Here is a 19,194-nt window from a genome sequence, read left to right as displayed (position 1 = left end):
CCCTAAAACTTCCTCTTAGCCAATCAGGGAGAAAGGGGTGGGGGGCACCATGATTTGGCCAAGAAAATGGCAGCCCCTGCCACAATTAGGTCATGATATTAGTGAGCTGGGCCCACAATTTAGAACCGGTGCTACTTATGATCCATATGAAAATATTCCATGAGAACAAAAAAGGCTAAAATTCACTGATTTGTTATTTTGCTGTACCCAAACAATTACCAAAAGCCAGAGCTCCCATCTCAGTACCTGTGCTTTTTATCTTCTCTTGACTCCACATGCCCACTAGGCACAACTGTTTAATCCTCAGTAAATTCAGCATATACTCATTGGAGTTCTACTCCTAGATTCAACTGTGGTGCCAGTAATGGCCACAGAAATCATTATTAAGATCTATGCCCTGCTACCTGAACCAATTCAGCTTCTCCCTAAGCCTCTCTGCCACATGCCACTGAAGCGGTTGTCTCTTGAAGAGACTTTTGTTGCTGAGGAGATTCAAGGGATTTAGTTCCTTCTGATATACACTGTTCTATATTTGGGGGAGAAAGGAAGACCACATCCTCAAGCACCATACCACTTGGTTTGGAAAACAGGTCCCCTTCCATAACAATAGCAATGCATTGATATTACACCTTCAGAGTCTGCAAGATATAGGGACTGTAGTATTCTTCCAGTTCAGAAAAATATAACCTCTCTCCTGTAGTTGCAGATTTAAAATCCCCTCCCCTGCCTGCAGCTGTGGACTTCTTTCAAACCCCTTAGAAAATATTCAAATACAAATATGCACATTTTATATAGTAGATGGGAAAGTAACAACAAAGAAGAAATATGAGTCTGCTGGGCAGAGGTAAGGTTATTGTCATTTACTAACAGTATTCACACTTTCAGATGTTTGGAATTCAAGTTCATAATGAATTTCCTGGCTCTTTGATAGCAATTTTTGACATCAAAGATGTTCCTGTATGGAGTTTTATCCTTCAGTTACTGATACAGCATGAGGCACTCTCATGCTGTGCTCTGGCTTAACATTTTTGCTCTAAGACTGTCTTTTCATGAGCTTTATTGATATGTGGAACTAAATTCACCCCTCTGAATTTATATTTGAACAACCTATTTCAAATGTGAAGCTTCCATTCCCTCCTCCACATTATGAATGATGTAGTTGCAAATCCATGCAAAATGTAGGACTGTAAAAGTAGGGAAAAGCCAGGAAGTGGTGCAGCAAATACTAGAATTACATTGTCTGGCTCTTGCTGAGAAAATGAGTTAGACAATTCTTGCAGTAGACTAGCAATGACGTTTTCCTCACCAGAATTAATATGTAGGGTCAGTGTTTCCATGAGAAAGCCTTGTGTCACAAGACTGTAAACTGAACATTTATTTTAGGAGGTCACTTGCTTAGCAGTATACAGTTGTGTAAATTAAATCCCTTGGCTGCATAGGAGTATTTTTAAAAGCTTGATATTTTCCTCATTTAAAAGACCTCATTTAAAACTTGTTTTTTATTGTAAGACAAATGGGCATTATGAAGTCTAAACATTAAGGAGGTTTTTGTTGACAGGCTTATATTGATGGCCTATAAGTTCTGGTTCTTGGCTGATAAAGTCATCCCTCAGCCCTGCCCCCTATAAAATGGGAAGATCTCAACAGAAGTCCCTCTGGCTGGGTAGAGGAGGGCTAGGGACAGACATTACACACAAACCAATTGTAACAGAACAGATGGTCAGTGCACATAAACCAGTTTGAAAATAGCTGAAACTGGTTTGAGATAAACCTGGTTGAATGAAGTATCAGACTTAACTGATTTGGGTCAAACCAGTTTATGCAATGTCTGTTCCAGACCCCTTCCTGATTTAAGTTAAACCAGACTCCCCCAGCATCCCTGCATAATCTTTGGCTTGGGTGGGGCTGTCTGCTGGAGCAGATCAGAGCAATGTTGGGCCCGCTCTTCTGCTTCTCAGCTAGATCACTATCACTGCTCTGGCTGGCTGAGGGACTGCAGCAGCTGCCAGGCTTCCCCCTCTCTCCCATCATTCTCCCTGTTGGCTGCTCGAGCTGGGATCCTCCCCTCCTGCCCCTCTCCCAGGGCAGGGACCTGGCATCTGGTCATGCTCCTCCCCTCCCCACCCCCCAGCAATGCTAGCTACTGCTGAGAGGTGTGGGTCTCCAATTTCACTGGAATAAAGGCAATCAGCTAGTGGCTTGCAAATGCAAATGCACACTGCAGTTAAGAAGAGCTTGAAATCTATGAGGGCTTGATGGGCTGATAAACTGGCTGCAATCTGTCAGTCTTCAAGAAGGGGCAGAGAAAGGTGTTAGAAATCACCTGGTTTACAGACAGTCTGAAGAAGCAGGGAGATGGAGATTGAAAAGGTCTGTATCAACAGATGGAGGGTCTGGCAACACCCCTGCCCCTTGAACAGTGAGTGGGGAAAAGCCTGGGATGGTGCAAATAGGGTGTGGGGGGGTTTACACCCCTCCCTAATCAGAGCATCCTGCTGGGGCCTGGCCTCAGATCAGCACTATAGAAGGGAAGGGAGGGGGGCTCTAGTCCGTCCCCTCCAGCTTCTAGCCTGAGCCACTGCAGGCATGTGCCTGCATGTTTTTCAGTTCAGAGTGGGTGTCTGTGCAATTACAAACTGATTCAGCCTCAGCAGGCTAGCCTAACCTGCAAAGATTGAATCAATTCAGGCTCAGGGTTTTTGAATGCCTGTCCTTAGCCAAAATATTCCAAATAATTTTGAGTTATTCTGGAAAGGACTGTGATACTGTGGAGGGCTTGAAAGGCTAAAACTGTATGATGGTCACCACAGGCAAATCCTTGTCTTTGGCCAAGTGTTACCTCATAAAGTGTACACACTGCAGTTGGAGGAGTTCAGGTAGACATGTAAGGAACTGAGTCCACCTGAATGTATGGATGCAACAGCAAAGCAGAGATGCAATCTAGCACTGAGTAGAGAACAAGGAGGCTTGTTATAAGGAACAGTTATACGCAAGTGGGCACAGTGTCCCATCCCTGCAGTGCTGCTTGCTGGCAGGTTGGCTACTTCTCATTAGTGTGCTATCTACTTCCTGTCCTCACTAGTACTGAGAATGGGCCTGGGATCCTCAGAGAAGCCAACCCTACTCTACTACATATCCAGCAAGGCTTAAAGAAGTTAAAATGAAATTTTATCCTTAATGTATAAGCTAAGCATGGCCCACTTCTTTCATAAGAGTTTCAGAAAGAAAAAAATTAATGAATGTTGCAGTGCACTAGGGTGCCCTGCTCCTTTAAAGAGCTGAAACTGCTAGGGAAAAAGGCCTAGCAGTGAGGTAGAAGCCACAGCTTCTGGTTATCAGGGCAGCCAGAACGAGCTAGTGGCCCATACCTGTCAGCAGCCAGCTGACCGGAAGGGGCAGGGCCTGATTTGTATATAAACCCCAGGGCAGAGGCCAGGAGTGCAGTTCCCTGCCAGCAGCCAAGGGGGAAGAAGCTTTCCCAGAGCAAGCAAAGGGGAGAGGCCTGAGTGCACGAGCAGCTCCTGATACTGTTGTGGGATAGAGTATTTCTTGGTTGAGCTTAAATGACATTATAGCCAGGCAGCTTGAATTTATGTTACAGCCCAGGGGCTTGTGTTTTGTTTATCGTTGTATAGCACTGGTGGTTTGGGTGAGGCTATTAGGGGAAGGAGGCGGCCTCATAGGGGACCCAGGGCAGCGTAGCAGACCCCAGCGCCAGTAAGGGCACAGCACTTGTCATGCACAGACCCCAGTGCCAGAGAGGGCACAGCATTTTGGGGTGCATGGACCCCAGCACCATAGATGGTGCAGTACTTTGCAGGGCTGTGAGGTGCAGAGCGAGACAGGACTGTGATGAGGGAGCCCAAGCGCCAATGCGGTGCTGATTGAGACAGGGCTGCAGAGAGCCTGAGCACCAGTGAGGTACAGAGCCAGACTAGGCTGCAGAAAGCCCAAGTCCCAGTGAGGCACAGAGTGAGACAGGGCTGTAGCAGGCTCAGGGAGGACAAGGGGGCCAAATTACAAGGCCCGGACCAAACAATGTTGGTACCATTTGCGAGGCTTGGGGCGTGGTAAAGGGGTGGTTGGAGCCATGCATAGCCCATAAGGCTAGGGTGCCCTGAAACACCCGTTGTGACATCTATCTTGGAGTGGGATCCACCAGGGGTCTGGAAACCCATGGGATCCAGAGAGTCAATCAAGACTGTGTCCAAGAGGACTGAAAGGCAGCCTCCCTATCATTCATACCATCAAAGCCGTGGTAGACGAGCCTATTGGGGCAACTTGGGACAGTAGGGGGGCCTTGGGGAGATCACGGCCATCCTGCAGGACCCCATCCCATGACAATGAAGATTATATTTTAAGAAAACCGGGGAGGAGGAGTGGGGAGATATGAGAGTGCCCTGTATACCCCTTGTCATACGTGAAACTTCTCCACCTTTGATTTTCAAATTTGACTCATATACTTATGTTCCAGCAACCAAATTTGCACCACAGTTTGACAAGAACATGGAAAAAACAAGGCTACACAAAAGCTTCTTCCCAACCTGTAAGATGGAGAGGGGAAATTTACTGGGTTGTTTTGGTAATAAAAGATTGAAGATGCGACTTTATTTTACTCTTCAGGTCCAGCCACTCAAGATGGTGGCATCTAAATGGAACATTTATATAAAAGTTGGGCCCTGAAATAGTAGGTGACATTCACTGTAATGATGCAAATGGCTATAACCTGCTTTCAGAGCTGACCCTAGGGGGGTGCAGGGCCAGGGCCAGGGGCAAATCAGCCTGTGCGATGCCCCTTTAACACTGTTCAGGGCCATGGGATCCCTGTAAAGGCAAGGCACAGCAGTGCCATAGCAATGAAATTTGGCACCCGGGGCCAGGCAGATCTTGTGTACCTTGGACGAGCCGCACTTCAGAGGATGCAAAGCTGGAGGTGTGCGGTGAGGTGGGTGGTGAGTGGCTGTATGCGTCTTCTGCCACACAGGGCTGAGCCATCAGCTCCAGGTGGGCCCTGTGGGAGGGGCAACTCTGCTCTGCTCTGCTCTGCAGGGGCCCCCAAAGTGTGGGGCTTGGGGTGATCACCCCAATTCACCCTACCCAAGGGACGGCTCTGCCTGCTTTATTTTATATAAATTAGGGCCCAGATACTGGTATAATTTATCCACATGCTTACATTTAGGCAATGAGTAATACCAGTGAAATTAATGAAACTACTCATGTGCTTATAGTTACTTGTGTGAGTAGAGGTGGATCCAGACCCAGGGTATGATGCCATGGCCACACTCCCTTTTTCAAACTATGCTATGGGAGCAGCTGCTGGGGACTTTTTTTCCCCCTTATGTTGCTGAAGCAGGTAATAATCTTGCCCCCATAGTCTTGGATCTCTCCCTCCCTGCCCCAACCCCTACTCTTCTGTTAAATGCTCAGCAGCACCTCTCCATCCTATTACCTACTTCCCCTCCCATTCCCACCCTCTGCTTCCCATCCCTACCTACACCTCTGCTTTCCCAAGCAGACCCAGGGGTGTGGGTGTAAAGGCAGTGCAGGTCCAGATCTGCTCCTGTCCTGCTCCAGGTAGGCTGCACAGGGAACTGGTGGTGGTGGTGGGGCGGGAGACACTTGCTCATCACTGTCTCTGTCTCTACCTAAGCCAGCTCCTCGAGCAGCTCTGGCTGGAGCAGGGCAGGAGGGGCTGGGATAGCAGTGGTGGCAGGCTTATAGGTCTCCCCTTCCTGCACCCAGAGGCCTAAGTGAAGAGGGTCTGCCAGACATGGGGAAGAGATTCTTACCCAATTCAGGGACTTGAAGTCCCCATCTGCTGTCTTGGTGCATGGTCTGCCTGCCTGTGAGAGACGGAGGAGTGTGGGAGAGGAGGTGCAGCCACCACTGCAGCTCCAGTCACTGCTCCTGCATTTCCCCTTTTCAAAATCCTGGGTCTGCCTATGTATGTGGCTAAGTCTTTCTTTAGAAAAATCAGACTTATGTGTGAACACTGACACCTGGCAATATCTCAGTACAGAATTCAGCTGCAACATCCTTCCTGTGCACATTAAGTGAAATCCTATATATTTTACTTTGGACTTGGACACATAACATGCTATAATTAGTCCTTACACTAGTGAAAAGGCCAGTGTAACTTACTTGGATCTTGAATAGAATTAACACAGGAAAAAGCTAGGATGGCCAGCGTCTGTTCCAGGAGAGAGGATTGTCTGTGTGCTCTAGATTCCCGTATAACCAATGTAAGTTGAAGCAGAGTAAATATGTCACATGTCCATTTCCTTAGGCAAGCCTTCTCCTGAAATCACTTGGAGATTTGCCTGAGTAAAGATGACAAGACCTTATCCAATATCAACTTTTCAAAATACCATAAATAAGATAAACAAAAAGTTTATTGATTTTTACAGTGTATTCATCAAAACAGAGCTTATTTCTAAGACACCCTCTTTCCCAGCCAGGAAATGAGGCTTGGGGTACAAAAGCAATATTTTAATAAACTAAAGCTTTATTCTAGGACTGGTCAGAACAAAGCAATTAAATAAAAATGGCATGTCTGGAAACTGTTTCTACCTGGACAGCTGCCAGAAGCCCCTGGGTTGGAATACTTAAACATTTAATTACTAGAACAGCACTAAATATTAATAAAGGTGCTACTGATAATAATACTATTTTCAAAATCTTTTATTGCCTTTGAAAAGTTGAGATTAATGCTCACAGTATAAAATATGCCAGGAGAAAGTTGTTAGAGGTTTCTAAACAGTATTTTTTTAAATATTGTATAACATGGCCAAGTAGAGAAGTGGTTCAAAACTCTGAATAATAGTATAGACTATTAGTAATACCAGGATATAGAATAGGATAGAACGCAGTAGTATTACAATCATTATCATACTAGCACCCCCTGCCTTGGCTGCACAATGCATTAAGGAATGTAATCCTGGATCCTTATCCATTTGTAATCTCAGATGTCAAAGAATTACAAAACTAAATGATTGTGCCTTCTCACTTAATTCTACTTTTGGACAAGCCAGCAGTGCCTACATTTCAGAGTCTGGTATACTTTGCAAAAGACACAAGCCCACTGGTTGCCATCTGATTTTAAAACCTCTGCAGTAGTGTTGTCAAACCCTACTGTGACAACAAACCAAGCTACGTTCTTCAAACTTCTCCTTTAGCTTTTTATCAGTTAAATATCCTGTTTGCTTGCATGTGTCAAATGGCATTTGCAGCATTTTTCAGTTGTGCATGACAATTTTGAAAATTTGCTAATGTCTCTGGTTTCACAGGTTGGAACTGATTGGACACCCATTTTGCTGATAGATGATGAGAACTAGGTGGAAGAGTGCAGGGCAGAGATTGATTCCATAGCTTTGGAAACAAGTGGGAGGTTTACAAAAAAAAATACATCACTTGATTTGGCATTTTCAGACAAAAGCAATTCTAGTCTGAAGTTACAGGAATCATTACCTGGCAAATAATGACCTCTGAATGATGACAAGTCTTTGTACCAGACTACCCAGATTTTTTCCTCCCCTCAAAAGGGGCATGCTCTTTTGAGAGATCTGTACTAGATGCACTCACTACATACAACAGGGGTTTTTTTTCGGCTGCAAATGATGTCAATGGAGAGCCCAGAGAATAGTGTTTTTCTCATCAGTGATTCTTGAGGAAGAAAGGCAAAGGCCTATATTCTTCAATTGTCTCTGAAATTCCAAACCCCTTCATAGCACTATATATGTACATTTATGGTAACACAGGTTTAAAAGTAACTTCAGTCTCCATATTGGTTTTAATATCTGTCTGCACACCTGCTTTTTGTGTAATTCTCTACCAAAGGATTGAATTGTTACATACCAGGGCATAGGCAGTCCAGCTTAGGTTAGTTACCTGAAGCACAGAGGTAGTTCAAGTTGGCTTTCCAGGGATCTGTGGTCCAGAAGGGTCTGGTGTCAGAATTGGATTTAGATGCCATAGCCAAACTCAGTATGAGCTGGAGTAAAAAGCTGAAGCCAGAGATAAGGTAAGACAAGAGTTAACTGAGATCAGAAACCAAAAACCAGAGCTGAAGGTCAAACTAGAATCATGAGAAGATAACCAAAAAATCAAGGGATGTTAAGTGTCTTGCCAGAGTCAGATCCAAGAAGTAAAACCAAAAGACCACCAAGGAAGCACACTAGAGATCAGGAGCAAAAACTCTCACCTTTTACCACACAAGGAGACTGCAAGATGGGCCTGGCTTTTAAGGGCTGGAGCAGGTGGGGCCTTCTGCCTGTAGCTTCAAGGGATTGGCAACCCTGAGTGCTTCACTCAGCCCAGCTGGGACCAGGGCACTGCTCTGGGCTTGCTGAAGGTGGCCTTTCTTTGGAGATGACTTGCCCTGATCTCTTGATTGGGACCAGCTGGGTCCAGCTCTCTAGCTTGGCCTCATTACACTATGAAGAGCTGACATGAAAATTCTTTAAAGCAAATATGGGTAATTATCGGCAATTAGTTAGAGTCCTCATTAGCTTTCATAATTTGATCTGAGTGACCATTTTTCCTCAAAAGTCTGTGCAACCAGTTTATCAAGGACATGATGGTGTCACACAAGAGGGGAAACAAGTTCAAGGTATTTCTTACTTGGGGAACTTCCAGTTGCCATGTAAACATGCTGGAGCAATAGGTAAAGCTAAGCAGCCTAAGGCTAAGGCAAGACATTACGGTTTAGGTGATCAGAAACTGGTTTAAACCTGTAACAAAAAAGGTGTTTAGTATACATAAGCCAGTCTGAAAATGGCTGAAACCGGTTTGAGACAAACCTGGTTGAATGTAGTATCAGACTTAACTGATTTGGGCCAAACCAGTTTATGCAATGTCTGTCTCAGACCCCTTCCTGGTTTCAATTAATTCAGATTCCCCCAGCATCCCAGCATGCTCTCTGGGTTGGGTGGGGCTTTTTGCTCCACAGCAGGGCTGGCCCCTCCCCTCTGCTCCCTGGCTGCAGCTTTGCCAGAGACTTGCAAGCACAGCAGCGTCTACATGCTCCCTTCCACTCCCTCCCCTCCCCACTCTCTGCTAAGCAGGCATGCCTCTGTCTCTCACAGACACCTCTCAGCATTAGCTGGCAGACCACATGCTGGCTACTTCTGAGTTGTGGCACATGGGACAAAGGCAGAATCAACAGGTAATGTCCCTCTGTTTTTTTAATGGGGTGCTAAACACTGAGCTAGAGGTGATAAACTTTCCCTCCTGGGCTGTTTAGGAAGAGGGGAGGGGAGGGGCTGTCTCTAATCAGAGCATCCTGTCTGGGCCTGGCCACGCCTCCCCCCCAGTTCAACTCTGTGCAAGGGAAGGGAGGGCTGCTCTAGCACCTCCTGGCTTCTAGCCTGAGCCACTGCAGGCATGTGCCTGCATTTCTGGGATGTCTGTCTGGCTACAAAACTGATTTAGCGTAGCCAGGTTACACTAACTTGCAAAGATTGAGTCAATTCAGGCTCAGGCTTTTTGAGTGTCTGTCCCTAGCCTAAATGTGCATTCACTCCACACAACAGACTGTGCTGCTGTAGTGTGAGTGGAGCAGCTCAATAGTGATGCTCAATTTTGGGGTTTTTTCCTAGCAAAAGGTTGAAGTAATCCATACCCTGCAACTCTGGAAAAAATGAGTGAGAACTACCATCTGCTTTCAGTAATGCTTGTTTTCCCAAAGGCACCAGCTGAAATAGACCCATACTCCTTGGAGCATAAAGAATTGTCTTCCCAGTGAGGATACTCCTGTTTAGGAATGGGACAAGTTGGTCATGGCAGGTGATGTGATGCTCCAATTCCTTAGGCAGCCCTAGTGGCTCCTAGTCCTTATCAAATATGAGGCTGAGTCAAACAGCCCTGGAAAAGCTTGTTGTTTCTGATATCAATTGAGGAAACTCTGCTGTTTTAAAAATTGAAAGCAAATGGAGAAAATTACTGACTGCTGTATAGCAAGCAATATTTCTCTTGATCTAGAGAAGGCAACAGTGGATACTTACAACAGAGTAAGTAAGAAGCACTAAGATCTTTCAAGTCTTACTCTGACTTATTCAATAAAGCATACAACAGCATATCTTACCTCCTGCAATCCAACATGAGCAGTTTACATTTTTGACCCCTCTTAATGTTCTTTTAATGAGCATTTTTGTAACTCCTGGTTACTTTCCCTTCTTGTATCAGAGAACTTACCTTGATGCATTAAACTGTGAATCTGTCTGCTAACACGGAGTGCAGTAGGATTTTAAGAGAGATCTTTGGGAGAAAACCTGTATTAATGAACAGAGTAGAACAAATACTTCATAACAATCTGTAAATTTTCCATCACCTTTTCGATTTGTGAACACAGAATGACATTTGTTTTATTTTGTTTTTTAAATAGCCAAGAATTTCTTTACAAATATGTCCTTTTTATTTGAACAGTTCATGAAGAAATTATATATACATGCTAATTTTCATTGTGGGGTGTCTTACAAAAATCTCCTGGCATTGTTTCTGTTCTCTGATTGTTTAGGTAAGTCACCCAACCAAATCAGAATAGATTTTTGACAGCTGCAGTGACAGCATCAATTTGAAATTTGTTTGCTAAATATCTGACAATTCAAAGGTGAACATTAACCCTCTGTATTTGTGAAAGTGAAACTTGGTTGCATGAATGTCTGCTGAAAGCAAAGAGGACGGGTTTGAAATTAATATTAAATCAAAATAATTTTCAGTTATTATTAAAGGACTGTTAATACTAATTACAGGTGTAAGAGCATCATCTGAAAGCTTTACACCTATTGTAATAGACCTTGTACAAACATAGTATAGTAGTGGTTCCTGTCCCACAGGTTCTAGCCGTAAAGCAGGAGACAAAAGCTTCAGAACAAGTATTCATTGGATTCTTTCCCCACTCACTGTTTAACTACAAGTAGCATGGACTTCTACTGATCTAAAAATTAGTTTTAATGTCACCACCACATATTTTCAAAGACAGAAACAATAAAGCTTTAATTCTACCCTAACTTCTATAACTGCATTATTTTTGCCAGCAGGGAAATATCACAAATGCTTACATTCCTGTGATACTTTAAGAATCAATTGTGCTCCTGATATACTGTTGATATACTATAATTCATTTTCTGTAGAGGGATCTGTAAGTTTGAAGAACAAAACATACCTTATATCAGGGAAAATCTTTTATCCCAAGAAATATTGCACATTTTGTTTTTCACTGTTGTTTCATATTCGATAGCAAATGAGAAAAATTTGCTAATATTTTTTCTGTGTATATTCATTTAGTTTTTCCACCCACAAGAATGCTTTGGAAACTGGCTAAAACAGTCTTTCAAAATGACCCATTCAATTACTCAGTTTATTGGGAGGATCATTTATGGACATACTAGATTTAAAGTTATCATGGCAGAACATCTATGGAAAGCAGCATTTGAATGAATAAATATGAGTATTTAAACAAAAAATGTGATTCTAAGAGTTACGCTATGAAATCAAAGTACAAAAGCATGCCCCGCAACCTCTAGGTCAAAAAACCCCCCCAAAACTAGAATTTTCCCCAATATTGCTTACTCATGCATAAACTACAGATGAACAATTATTAGAGGAATTGCTTGATACATTATTTCAAATAATAACTACACTCCAGATCACGGCAATCAGTTCACAGGCAATTTGCAAATAGCAGGAGAGGCAAAACTTATCAGATGAGTTATCTGTTCTAAATTATTTGTTCAGCTCCAGTAGATTGCCTCATTTAATGGCAGTTTCATAGGAAGAAGGGAGTTCACTATCAACTTTATTTGGGCCAAATAACTGAGCAAATTAAGAATATACACTCATATGCAAGCAGCAAAAGTAAAGAAATGCCAGGTTCTTAAGTCATGGTACCTTTACAACAACAAAGAGGGGCCGAGCTCTGGTTGGACAGGTACAGGGCTCCAGAGAGGCATTAGATTTCAGAGGAGAAAAGCTCTCTTATCTTTCAGGCCAATAGGTGAGTGGCTTGGACACTTTCTTGTTCCACTATTTCCCAATCAAACTGTTTCTTTAAAAGTTTGCAGAGAACAGCCACCCCCAGGTCAGCAGCAATGGAACATCCAGGGAGGTTAAAGTGTTCTGCCACAGGCTTGTTTTTCTGCAGCTGATGTCAGAACAGGCTAAAACATGAGAGGGCGTTCTTCTTCTCCCCATTGCCAGCTTTGAAATGTATGCTCGGGTATGCATGTCTCATCCCTGCCTTTCCAGAGTGAAGCCCACTGCACATGCTTAATAGTTCTGGGAAGCTTATGTTCATACGTGCCGAAAATATTCTTCAGTGGGTCGTAGTAGTGCGCTGTAAAGGAACAGCACCCAGAAGTTCACTGATGCATGGAGGATATCACCCTTTTTTTGGCCATTAACATGTGAATCAAATGGTGATTTGACCACTGATTTTTGCCAGAAAAAAATGGGGTTGATTTTGCCTACCCCCTCCTACAGCAGTGATCCTTCAGTTGCTGCTTTTGCACTGCTGCTGCTGCTCTGCTATCCCTGGTGCCATTGCTGGAGCTGGTGCCAGAGCCAAAGCTTCTGCAGGGTAGGTACAGGGTGCAGGATGGGGAATAGGAGGATAAGATGATTCCCTACCTGTATTCCAGCCCTTCCTTCACAACCGGCTCCCATTGTTGCAGCACCTGGGGCTCAAGTCTCACTCTCCCACCCATCATTACACTACTGGCACTTCTGTAGCAGGGATGCTGCCATTTGGGCATGTAAAGTAACACAGAATTCTGCCCTTAAGGTTCTGGCTAACAGAACAAGCCAGAAAGATATACTAGCACGAATTCACACAGAATATGCAAGAACAACATTAAAGCATCTGACTATAAAACACAAATTCATATGAACACCTTTCCCAAATACACAAAATCCCATGGATCCTGAATATATTGGCAAAACAAAGAGATAACCATATTTTAAAGTGAGCAGGTGTTTACAAAAATTAAGCCATTAAGAGAATCTCAGTGAATAATAATAATACCACTTAGTGCTTATATAATGGAAGAAACATTTTTGCCAAGGGCTCAATACAAATGCATCTTAACAAAATTACTAGTGAAGAAAAATAAGCTTTGAAAACATGCATAACAAAGGATTATTGGATATTATATTAGGTATCAAAATCTTCCTTAAATGAGTCTGGATCATACATATTTCTAGCTGCACAAAAGTATTCTATTAGCAGCTAATGAACATATCAGGTCTTTCAAACTAGTGTACACTGCTCCTTTTTGAATAATTGTGGACCCACCGTTTATTTTAATGAGATATTATTCACTTGTGTTTGTTAAGCAAGATGGCCTTTTCCACCATGACGGGGCTGTTCTTAAAATTGCATCTCACTTGCATACTGATTGACCTAGCAAAAAATGTGGGCAACTCACAGAGAAGATTTTTTCACCCATTGTGTGTGTGCTCCCTTGAAATCACAGCAGCATTCTATTTTATTTTTTCTGTTTCAAGCATTACTATTCTTCAGGCTATTTTTAGAGTCCTTTACTTCCTGCCATTTACTAAACACCAGAGGATCTTGAACTAGTGAGTACATTTTTCACAAATGTTTACAAAATATTTTTATATATAAATGACCTCTATTGTTGCTCTTTTCTTTTAACCACACTATTGTAAAAAATGAGATGATTTGTAGACTTTCCTCTCTTCAGATCACTTCTCTCTGTACATTAATCCTCAATATTATGGCAATATAGTCATCCTTTTAACTCTAGTATGAGATAGGACTATAGAGCAGTTTCTCACTCACGTGTTTTCACTCCTAAACAAGAAAAAGTATATAGGACAATCAAGTTTGATTTTAAAAAGTCCAGAAATTGTAGGTAGACTTTTGAAATTATATAAAAAGACCCCTTATTTGCGTGGGTTTCATACGAAATGAGGCTGATGAATCAGTCAGCACTTGGGAACAACAAAAATTAATCTTATCTGATTGCCTCTTGGCTGCATATGTGAAACATATTTGGTAGTTCCAGTCAAGTTGCAAGGAGACACATCTCTATATGACAACACATGAGGGGCATGCAAAGTGGGTCCTATTCGATTCAGATTCGGATTTGGCCCAAGTCAGGGACGGTGATTCAATTCGTTGATTTGGATCACTGTCCCTGATTTGATTCGGCGGAATCCAAATCTGAAGTTTCAACGCTGAGTTGGAGAATCAGTGATTTGGACATAGAGACAGCTTTAAAAGTTCTTTCCAGATACCTTGAGGTAGCAGGCATGGCTTGTGGTTGCTGTGATGCTGGGATGAATGGAGTGTCCCACAGGAGTGCGGGGTGGGGCCATCTATGTGCTTGGCGGTGAACCCGGAAGTAGACTGGAAGTGCTCAGTGATCAGCTGCAGGGGTGACCCTGGGTGCCCCCCGCAGACCCAGAAGGCACCAGTCACCAAGCTGGGGGGCCATGAGGGAGTCCCCCCGCATGCTCCACGGCAGACCCAGAAGTAGACCAGAAGCTGCCAAGCATGCTGGAAAGCCCCCCATGTTTCTGTGGGACACTCCATGCTCCCCAGCATCACAGCACTCACGAGCCCCTGCTACCTAGAGGTATGTAGAAAAAACATTTAAAGCTGTCTCTATGTCCAAATCTCTGAATCTTTCTGAATTTCTCCAAATCGATTCAGAGGGTTCAGATTTGATTTGGAGAGATTAAAGGGTCCTTTGATTCAATTTGGAGATTTGGCCACCAAATCGGGCCGAATCTCTGCCAAATTGAGTCAGGGACCGAAGCTTCACACAGCCCTACAACACATATTCTTCCCCATTCCCTATCTGCAATCCCCTTTTGTTATCCTTTCACAGAAGTCAGGAACTGACTGGACAGAGATATGAAGAAGTAGTCTGTCCATACTGGGACGTGGATCAAGGAGTGAGAAGCCATTGCTTATGCTATCAATGTTCTGTGGATTAACAAAACTTCCACATTATCAGTACCATTTTTACAGGAACTAAATTAAGATCCAAATTCCATAAAAAAATCTCATATTTGCCATGATATTCTGCTCACTTCATACACATAGAGCACCTCAGAAATATGCGTATAAATAGTGGAGAATATTGAAGATGAAGCACTATGTGGATCTGAAAGAATTCTACTGTGAGGATAGTGAGTTAATTTAAACAGAAATGGACTCATTATGCTGTCGCCTATGACAAAACTTTAAAGGCCAATTTCATTTCAGTAAGTGGGATCCTTCAAGCAACATCCTTTTGTCTGCTTGTAAGAAAATAACCATTCTATTCCTGTTTATCATGATTTGCCTAAATTGGGCCATTTCAAACTCACCATTTGTTTCCTGAGTTCTTAAGGCTGACTTTAATCACAGTTAGGACTCTGGAAATCTCCACAGTGACTCAGAGTTTTATGGCTGCCCAGTCATCAATGAGGGGGTGTGGGAATTGATGGCTCTACAGAAATAAAAAGCAATATCTGCTTCCATACACCCCCACAAAATCCTGTGTAATTAACCAACATAAGTTGTTACAAAGTAATATTCATCTCACTTTTTCTTGATCTGCTTATTTTTTTACCTGACAATGGTAATATAAAACGTGTTTCAGCCTTTGGAGTTCTATAGTTTCCCTTAGATGTTGTTTGTCTTTGATTTGTTTGCTACATTTCTCTGATCCTTTTTAAATGCTGAAATAATATCCTCAGTTTGGTATCCAGTGGGTGCAACTAAACAAGACGCTTTACTGTGCAACAGACTATTTTGCTGCACAGTAAAGTGTCACTGTCTACACATGCACAGCAATTAGGGTGCAGCAGGCTAATTTACTGTGCTGATGGATAATCCCATCGGATACAAGTGGTATCTGGCAGAGCACTAAATTATTGTACTTAAACTTACATATAGATGGTGATGTCAGGATTAGTTTCCTCTAGCTCAGATTAAGCCAGAGTACATTCAGTCACATTAATTGCATGTGTAGACATGCCCAGTGAACATCACAAAAACACTCACCATAACTAAACAAAATGAGTGTCTTTGTTAATGTTCTAAGCAGACAGAACAGCCATAGAGGGAAAAGAAGTCTAACTGGAGAACTGGAGGAGTTTAAGGTGCTAGCTGGGCTGGCAAAGCAGGTGGTGCAAGTTATACCATCTTACATGTCCCTTCATAGTAAGGCTATGTACAGACATTCAGTTTCTCCTGAGAGAGTTCAGATGTTCATTATTCTTCTCCTAGACCAATCATAGCCACTCTGGGAGAAAAATACTTGGGGAAAACCCAACTGAAATGGATCCTGGGAGAATATCTCTCGGGAGACTAAATGAGTACAGGTACCCATCCACAGAGTGGTTGTCTGGAATCCTAGAGAAACTTGTTCCCTTTCCTTCTTACCCTACCACTCAGGGATCCCGTGTGTCAATCCTGACTAAGCAGAGGGCAGAACATGCCCCTGAATGCTTCAGGCTGGAAGAGCCCAGTGCTGAAGCACTTAGGGAGTATGTTCTGCTTCCAGTTTTTTCAGCCCAAGCCAATGGCAACCTCTCCCCTCACCTTGTCCATATAGGGCTCTCTGGGGAAGTTCTTCTACAGAGAGAACAAACCTGGGAGAATTCTCTAAGATCTTTTGAATATGTGTATTCAGCCTTCATTGAATTCCAATTGGCTGTATCTTCATAAAAGTGCTCAGACCCACAAATAGAGCCAGATATTCAGAAAAGCTCATAGTATAAGTCCCATTAAGTACTAAGGCCAAAAAAGAGACAGCTGCACTTCTCCTGGGAGAAAGCCTTTTATCATTCAAGTTAATTGCCATTCATTCCAGGGACAAGCTCTGTGTGTAAAGGGCTGTGCCATTCTTTTCTTGTCCTAGGTTTTGACTCAGATCAATTAGAGCTACCTCAGATGTGACATCTGTTTTAAGCCCAAGAGAAGTGGCCAGATTTCAAAAGAACTCAACATCTTGGATGCTGGTAATTTGGACATATTTGCAGGTGCTAAGCATTTGAAAAATCTAACTCCAAATCTTGCTTTCCAGCAGGAATCACATCTGACTTTTATTTTTCCAGATCTAAGGAAAAGTGCAGAGAGATGCAATCTCTTTCTTTTCTGTACCACTGAATTAACTAAAAATGATCTGAAAGTTGATCATACTACAACTCTGCCTGTGCTCACTGCATCCATTACAGAAAACCAGAACTAAGACAGGATTGCTCAGTGAGGACCTGAGCAGCTTAGCTTGTAGCCCCTTGGGAAGTTCATTAGTTATTTCTCTCCCATTCTGTAATGCAAACACAGGGAAATTCCTAGAGGGGTAACTTATTAGCTGCACATGAAATATCATTTTGGTCTTGTCTGTAATAAACTCTTTGCAGGCCTGTTCCTGATCTGTAAACCTGCTAGTTGTAAAGTTCTGGAGTGTCACTTGTGTGTCTCCTTCTGACACCTGGAAAGCAAAAGGGAACAGTCCACAAAATGATAACTAAAATGAAAGACCACCAATTACTGTAGCTGTCAGTGTTTAGCAACAGATAAAATTAATGCAGAAAACTAAACAATCTGCAGAAAACTGAACACAATTATATAAGAAATTAAGTTATACAGTTGCCATGACCTTTAATCAATCATCCAGCTGTTAATGTTAATTTTGTGATCTAAAAATCATAGTTCTATTTGCATTTTAATGGCTGTTAAATGAGAGTCATCAGGAAGAAATAATGGCAGCGTGGCCTTTTGATACAAAATTCTTCCTCCTTAATGTGATGCACAAGATTAGGAAGCTCTGCTCAGAAAAGGTTTTGTTTCAAACTGCAGCAGGCATGTGGAACCAGCTTTACAAAGCAGAAAATAAGGCAATTGCAAACAAAATACCATGGTTTTACTGTAGTTATAAATAAACCACAAGTGCGGAATGGTAAGAAAGCTGTAATGGCAACCTCATTATCCACATGCTAACGAAAAACTTCCTTAGAGCTTTTTAACAACCTGTTTCACAGCAATATGCCTTCTGAATAATTTTTCTAGCAGCAGGGACTTGTTCTTGACCAAGAGAGATATTGTACTTCCCATGTCCAAAAATGTGAGAAACCATAATGGAAAATAGAGACCAGAGTATGAAATAAACCCATTCCCCAACCTACAAATTAGGTACGGTTTTATAAGAGTCTATTGCAGTGGCAAACTCATAGTACTGCATATAGTTATCTTATATCATGAAAATATAATTACGTATGGTATTTTTCACAGCTAGTAAACTAACAATTTAATGTTAAATCAAAATCCTTTTTAAATTAGATTTCGATTGCTAGGTGATTTGGAACTTGCTGATCACTTCAGTTTTTTTAATCAGATGAAAAATATTTGTCAGCCATTTCATGCTATTATTTTCAATTTTACTTTTAATATTTTCCTTTAGCATATGGACCTTCTGTGTTATACACTGATTTATTTGCATGCAAAGTGTATAAACTGATTAAAAAGTTATTGTGACAACAGGAGCCAACTCATGGCACAGTTGCAAGACCAGCCTGCTCCTTTATCGTTGGGCCAGTCGCCTGCCTCTTTTTCCTACCATGCCTTGATGTTCTACTGTTTTGATGTTAATAGGCAGGAGGCTGCCGTTCAATCTGCCCTGAAGTCAAGGAGCAGATGTATGTGCTCCAACCACCCCTACACATGTTCCATGTCTTGCAGATAATTCCTAGGTCTAGCACCTGGCCTCCCTTCTGGTGCACACACCAGGCCTTCCATATCCAGCCTAGCACCCAGCCTTCAGCATTGGCCACACACCGGGCCTTCATATATTTGGCCTAGCACCCAGCCTCCAGTCAAGTGGCATACACTGGGCCTTGTCAACTGACTCATCTACCCCAGGCCTCACAATTGCACCCCACAGCACCCTATCCCCTTACTCGGGCTGTTTAACTGCCTCCTCATCTCCAGGGCCTCACAACATTGCCCCACTCTGGGCCTGCCTACCTTGCCCTGTCTCAGGGCCACGCTACTCTGCCCAACCATTTGGGGTCATGGTTAACCACCCCTGTAGGCTCAGGTGGCTCCACTTGCCATGTCCCAAAGGTGGGGGCAGGGGTTTAGGCACCCAGACCTGCCTTACACTGGGATGGTCCTTGAACCTGGCATTTAAGTGGCCCTGCTCCAATTCAGGCAGGACCACCAGGTCTCCCTATCCTGAC

Source organism: Crocodylus porosus, unplaced genomic scaffold (assembly GCF_001723895.1).
Source record: "Crocodylus porosus isolate Cpor-Errol unplaced genomic scaffold, CroPor_comp1, whole genome shotgun sequence".
Classification (NCBI taxonomy): domain Eukaryota; kingdom Metazoa; phylum Chordata; order Crocodylia; family Crocodylidae; genus Crocodylus; species Crocodylus porosus.
This window is presented reverse-complemented; position numbering follows the sequence as displayed.